Raw genomic sequence first — 7,124 nt, 5'->3', positions numbered from 1 at the left:
GACCATTTGCATTTATGGAATATTTCCACGGCAGCCGGATACGTCAGCATATGTACAGAGCATTTACATATAAGTTTATGCTGAAGGTAATAATAACACAGGTAGCCTTTCTTCAGCAACACAAACAGATCTGTGTAAGATTTAACAAGATAAGTAGGTAATGGGATAAATAGATAAAGGTATTAATCAATGTGGGTTTTTCGCAGTAGCAAAAGTACAGTGATAGGAGAAGGAAATTAGACTCTGAGCACAAAACTAGAATATGAAATGAAGATCAGAAAACAGGCAACAGTGAAAGGATTAAACTACAGTGTGTAAGCTATAGACTGTCACCTTTGAAGAAATGCATGTTAAAGTATTTTTTAAGAAAAAAATATTAAACACTTCCTATCTTAGGGAACAAAGCCAACCAGAGAGAAACAAACAATCAGTCACTTCCCTGGTCATTTAAATATGTCTCAACTTAAGTCTGGCCACACATCAGGTCACAGTCAGGCAGAGAAAAACATATCGAAGGCAGTGAAGTTGGCTGTAGATAGTGCATGCATATTTGAAACATCTGTCTCTTGTCTAATTTTCATATAATCCCTTATTTACTTAAGGTTAGCAAACTAACACGTTTGATATTTGCATAGCAGTAAAACTGACGTAATGATCCTTGGAGACTTTGAGCTCTGGTATAAACAGCTGTGTCTGTAAGAAGGTCTGTACTGGCGTATATTTTTAAGAAGGCCAATATGAAAAGTAACAGGGATCAACAGACCTCTGCCTTTTCACATTTCAGGGGTGACTACTGTGGCACGTGGCATTTCTCCATCGAGATCATGAAGATTTTCTTACCAGAGACAACCTTCACCTTAGTTGGTGCAACAGCATCAATAATATTTGTAATTTTAGAACAGAAATTATCTACAAGCTCATTGGCTGAGACCCAAGAGAGGGCGGATGTGGAAGAGAAAGCCTGAATAAATATTTCACTAGTGTTTTCAGTGATATGCCACATATCCAGTCACTGCAGCACAGGCTTGTGCTGTTGATAGGCCTCACTCACGTAGTACTGAGGAGGTCATAAATCACTACGACTGATTTTTTGTAGCTATAGTAGGCTGTTGCTATATTTCAACATTTTTATAAGTATGCAGGATGTTATGGATATTATGCCACATGGAGACCCAGACTGTGTGGTGAACATTATCCTTTCATTAATATTTATCTCAGTCAACATTTTTCGGCCATATTAGTGCAGCAGGATATTGTCACGGCCCCGGATGTGCCTCCAGTTATTTCCCTTGTGTTTCCATATGTTTCCCTTTTCCCCTATGTCTCCTGTTTTCCCATGTCTGTCTGTCTCTGAGTGGATGTATGTGGTGTGTATGTGGCTTCCTTCTTTGGCACTCTCTGGCTCCTTCCTGAATGCGGCTCATTTACCTCACCTGCCCAGCCTGCACATCTGCCCTCCATCAACTCAACAATATATCTACTCCAGTTCGTCTACCTTCTGCCTTGCCAGCCATCCTCATTTTGCTTTATTCCAAAAAAAAAAACCCTGTTTATATTACTTAATTCATTGTCTGTGTCTGTGTTTGAGTCCATCTTTATTGATAGTTACATATTATGCATTGTTGACTAACTAGCACTGTTGTGAAGGAGTACATATTAGGTCATGCAAATGACTCAACGCCCTTATGAAGGCAAACAACACAAAAATAACCCCATGCTGAATAGGACAGTCAGTGTATTGTTCCTGATCCAGTCTACTCTGCAGTGCAACTGATAAACTGATCCATGGGTGTGCAAGTTGTGCTGTGACCCAAGTCTATTTTGACTAATAGAACATTTGACTAGTAGAGCATTTGTCATATTATGTGTATGTGGTATTAACATATGTTCCAAATCTTTTTACCCGCCTCTATCCACTCATATGAGTTTGGAACATTAAAATATTGTTTCCTCTTCTGAAAAAAAAGTGTCTAAAGTGACAGCAGTACTGATATCACCTCAGAGAAATTTCAGCCTCAGCTACATACTGATCATATCCTAAAACAAGACCTGTAACTCTTTTTAAGATATAAAATCATTGTCTGGCTGTTACAGGAACAAACCTTTTTTTTTTTTAGGATACTGCAAATGAGTGTGCCACATCAGCAGATTTGGAAAGCAGGAACTGACAAACAGATGGGTTTTTGAAAGGGTATAATTGTAATCACTGATAAGTTTTAATTCATCACAAATACATAATTTATAGAACTGATACATATGCTATATTACAAATTAAAGATAACATATTTTCCAAATAGAAAAACAAAACATGTTGCTGCATCATACATTATACACAGTTTTCAATAGAACAAAATGAAGACATTAAAAACTACAGGAAGATAAATCAATCATATAAAGGATAGAAAAAAAGAGGCTTTTTTAACTCATTTGCTCACATGTGCAATAAATAACTTCAGTCTGCACAATATTTACTGTAGCCTGTGGTAGCCTCAAAGGAGTGAAGATGATATGACTAGCACTTGTAGGCTATAGAAACTTTAGGCAAAATATCTTCAATTAACAAAAGTTACAGCACATTAAACACTAAATACTCCAGAATTAAGAATTCAGCCCTTTTTAAAACTTTTTAAAATCAACTTTGTACTTCTGGTAGTCATTTAACATTCATATTACACACACACACCTATGGATTGTTATTTACATTGGCACTACATGCATTCTCTATGTGCAAAAACATATCCATATGATGAACTCTTGGGCTGTTTGGAGTGAAAAATGGACTTCTGTACAATTTTGAGAGATTTCTTCCTGTACCTACTCATAAACACACACACACATACATGCACACACAACTATTTAATAATCACAGTGTTCTATTCACTTTTATAAGATATCAGATATAAAATCTATCTTCTGCATGTGCCCTCATAGGAAGTACATGTAACTTCATGATTGTTGCCAAAAAATTTAAAAAATAAAAAAAGTTATACTATACATCCAACATACAGCATGTGATATTCATAAATACTGTATACATCCATAAAGACTGGATTGCCTGCAATTTTCTGCTACTAAACTCAGACAAAACTGAAGTTATTACCTTAGAAACACATTATCTAATGATTTAGCTACTCTGAATGGCATTACCCTAACCTTCAGCTCCACCGTAAGGAATTTGGGAGTTGTCTTTGATCAGGATATGTCCTTCAACTCCCACATAAAACAAATTTCAAGGACTCCCTGTAAAATCCAAAATAGAATTTAAAATCCTTCTCCTCACTTATAAAGGTCTCAATGGTCAGGCTCCATCATATCTTAAAGATTATCCCACTAGAACACTTTGTTCCCAGAATGTAGGCTTACTTGTGCTCTTGAGCTCCTCTTTCCTCCTCCCCTTCTCCATTTGTAAAGTACCATTAACGCATGTTACTAACATGGCTTCTTCCCCGGAGTTTTTGTGCGTTCTCATCTCACAGGTTCCTTTGGATGCTTGACAGTAACACCTACTATTATTATTATTATTATTAGTCATACCTCTATTATTATTATCATTGTTATTGTTATTATTGTTGGTATTGTGTCTCTCTGTCTCACTCTCCTCTCTCTCTCCCTCTTTCTCTCTCAACCCAACCGGTCAATGCAGATGGTTCTGCTTGAGATTTCTTCCTGTTAAAGGGGAGTTTTTCCTTGCCATTGGCACCAAGTGCTTGCTCATGGGGCAAATGTTGGGTCTCTGTAAAACAAAGAGTACAGTCTAGACATGCTCCATGTGAAAAGTGCCCTGAGATAACTTCTGTTGTGATTTGGTGCTATATAAATAAAATTGAATTGAATTGAATTGAAATTGAAATGGACTACGTTTTAGTCACATCACAAAAGTGGTTCAGTCACAGGTGTAGATTTGGGTATAAATGGTAGGTCAAGTGTTGCTGAATTTTCCCTATCAGTCAGTTATTACATTTAATTAAAGGTATTGTTTGCTAATATGTGACTGTTGCACAGATAGGCAAAAATATCTCCCAAAAGCAAATTAAGACATCAGTTACTTTTAAAAGAAGAACCAAATAGCCGGTAACAGCTGTGTTTATATATGATATTTTAAATATCAATTTAGTCTCACATTTATAGTACCAGTCAGAAGTTTGGACACACTTTCTTATTCAAGTGAAATGTGTCAAAACTAACAGATGTAGAGGAATGACAGACTGCAAAAAACACAGAAACAATCATGATGATGAATGATAACTCTGCAGGTCATTTTTATTATCCTTTATAAACAGGTATACGGTTTATACCCACCTCTGAGCAGGGCAATATCAATCAATCAATTTTTATTTATATAGCGCCATATCACAACAAATGTCATCTCAAGGCACTTTTCACATAGAGCAGGTCAAGACCGTACTCTTTAATTTACAGAGACAATATACCTCTGTGAAAATAGATACACAGATATGCATCAGTGCACAATTGACAGAGTAAGCTGCAGCCAATCATGTTTCAGTCTGTCACATAGTCTGTGTGCACAGGAGCCTTTTGCTCCCGACTTTAGTCATGGTAGCGACTCCTCCCAGGCAAAATAAGTATTCCCGTAAAAAAAGTAATATATGTGTGTAATATATGAATAAATGTTCCTGCCTTACTGCCTTATTCCACAACCCACCAGTTTCATGGGAAGGCAAAATAGATAGTGGAAAACTGATCGGGCCACACACCAAATGCAAATATATAGGAAACAAACCAGGGCACATGATTTCTCTCTGTGGAAAAGAAAAAGACCTGACAACAATGACACTTGACAGTTACAAGCTAGAGGGGGAAAGAGTAGTGTAGTTGGTCATGATGGAGCTATTTAACTATTTTATATAAGCCACTGTTGTGTAGCTTACATAAGCACATATAACACTGTGGAATTTGAGATGGCGACCGGCAATGAGAAGTGTCATGACATTATTCCTGCAGCCTGTAAAGTTTATTATACTAGCACCACCTTGTGGTGATTTGACATAAAAGCAAAACCTACAGTGGCCTGTGCTTTGATTGATGGATTGAGTCATGACATTATTTGGTTTGGAGTCAGCAAGAAATTCTCCATGTGGTAATAAGCGCCTCTACAATATTTCCTTGGCATTTCTGCCAAAGAGGGCCTTTGCTTGTAAGTTTTGACATTTTTCTTACATTTTGTGCAGATTTTTAATAAGTAAAAATGAATGTTTGTGTTTGAAAACAAATTTTAATATTTAACAAATACTTTAGCCTCTGAACCTTTTGCAAACAACTTTGTGTTCACTACAGTTTTACAAGAAAGAGGAGAGAACTGCAATGACAACTCAGTAAAAAGACTTTCCCTGAACAGTGAGCATTTGGTCGACCAAATGTACAAGAGCACACATTCACACACAAGGGTCGAATAAAAAAGGTCTACATGAAAATTTCCTCTAGGATGAGTGATCTAAACATTAATCACAATGTGAAACAGTGCTAGGAGAAGCTGAAAAAGCTCAAGCAAAATTAAAGTAAGACCACAATAGGAGAAGCAGCCTCATTAAATCAACTGCACAAAATGATTTGTTCATGTCATCACAGTGAGACAAAGCCTAATGTTTCTTTATTTATTTATTTATTTTGCTTCTTTTCAATGTGTTTTCCTCAAGTCGAAGGCTGAAGCAACCAGATGCCTTCAAAGAGACTTTCAAAATTGATTTCTGTCTGTTCATGGTTAGCTTGCCCTGTTGCTGAGCCAAAAAACCTCCCACACTGCCCCACCACTGGACTAAAGACTGCCCCTTGATTGGTTAATATTTATTGTTTTTTGCACCTGTGTGTTGCCTCTCTTGCACGTTTTTATCTTTCACAATGATATTTTTGCACATAAATAAACAAAAAAACAATAATGTGTTTCAGATCTTGTAAAGCTAAAAGTCTAGCATTAAAAGATTTCAACTAAAATTGAAAGTACATGAACTATTTGCTAAATATAATCAAATATCAGAACTAAGGGTAATCATTATAGGCTGGTCAGGTGTTAAACATATATATTCTAATATTTTTACAATATTCTGAGCAAGAAGTGGCTATAGGCTTGAAGTCAGCAATGCCAAAATTTCACCTATGCCCTATATATAAAGCACAACTCCTACCCCCATACCTGTAACCAATTTACAACTATATCACATCAAATCAAGTTATTTATAATTTATAAACAACCAGAGATGACCAAAGTGCTGTCCAATAAAATAACATAAATAAAATTAAAGCTGCAAGCAGCGTTGAACGGGCCCTCGCCCCCTTGCGTACGTCGGGGCGCAGTGCAGTCGAAGGGCTTCTGTCACGGGCATGTAGATGTTTTCAGACCCGGGCTGTTTCCAGACAGGGCAGGAAGGAGTTAAGCATCACTTCCTTTCTCCACTGTTTTGCCTGCTGCTGGGGCTGCTTTGCTGCAATTTCGTAGGGGGCACTATTCAGCCAGTTCGCATCACTGATGGAATATTGTCATGTAGACGTGTTCAGGCTGGGACTCTTATCAAACATGTAAAGTTTGGTGTAGATTGGAGCATTTACAATAAAGTTATAGCATCTTCCTCTGTCATGGTGAAACATCAAATCTCAACGGTGTGAGGATGAGAATTTTCTGCAGGGTGAGATATTTCTGTCTTGCTCACCCGTGTCATCACAATTATGCAAGTTTTGGGCCCTATACCGTAATTTCAATTAATAAATTGAAAACTTTTGATGAGTTTGTGTGTAAAAGTAATTTTCATCAAGTCTATTTTTAGAAAAGTAAAGACTTTTAACCCACATGACCTGGTAAAAGTTTGATTGAAATGTGTACTGTCAGGTGTGTAGAGACAATAAGTAACTGCAGCTGGACACAGAAAAATACTCATATATTTGAATGGAGAGTGTGAGCGAACCACTAGGTGCTCGGGCCTTAATAAACGAAAAACTTCAGTACAGAGCTACAAAATTTAGTTATGATTTTATTTTTCTGCAGCACTTTATCACTAAACAGTCACCCTCACTCCATTTTTTCCCTTCCCCTCATAGGTCATCCCCACTACTGATTATACATATAAGACCTATAATTACTGTAAAATAAATGATAATAACCCTAAACGTCATAC

This window comes from Thunnus thynnus, chromosome 18, assembly GCF_963924715.1.
Source record: "Thunnus thynnus chromosome 18, fThuThy2.1, whole genome shotgun sequence".
Lineage (NCBI taxonomy): Eukaryota > Metazoa > Chordata > Actinopteri > Scombriformes > Scombridae > Thunnus > Thunnus thynnus.
Note: the sequence above shows the minus strand (reverse complement) of the source record.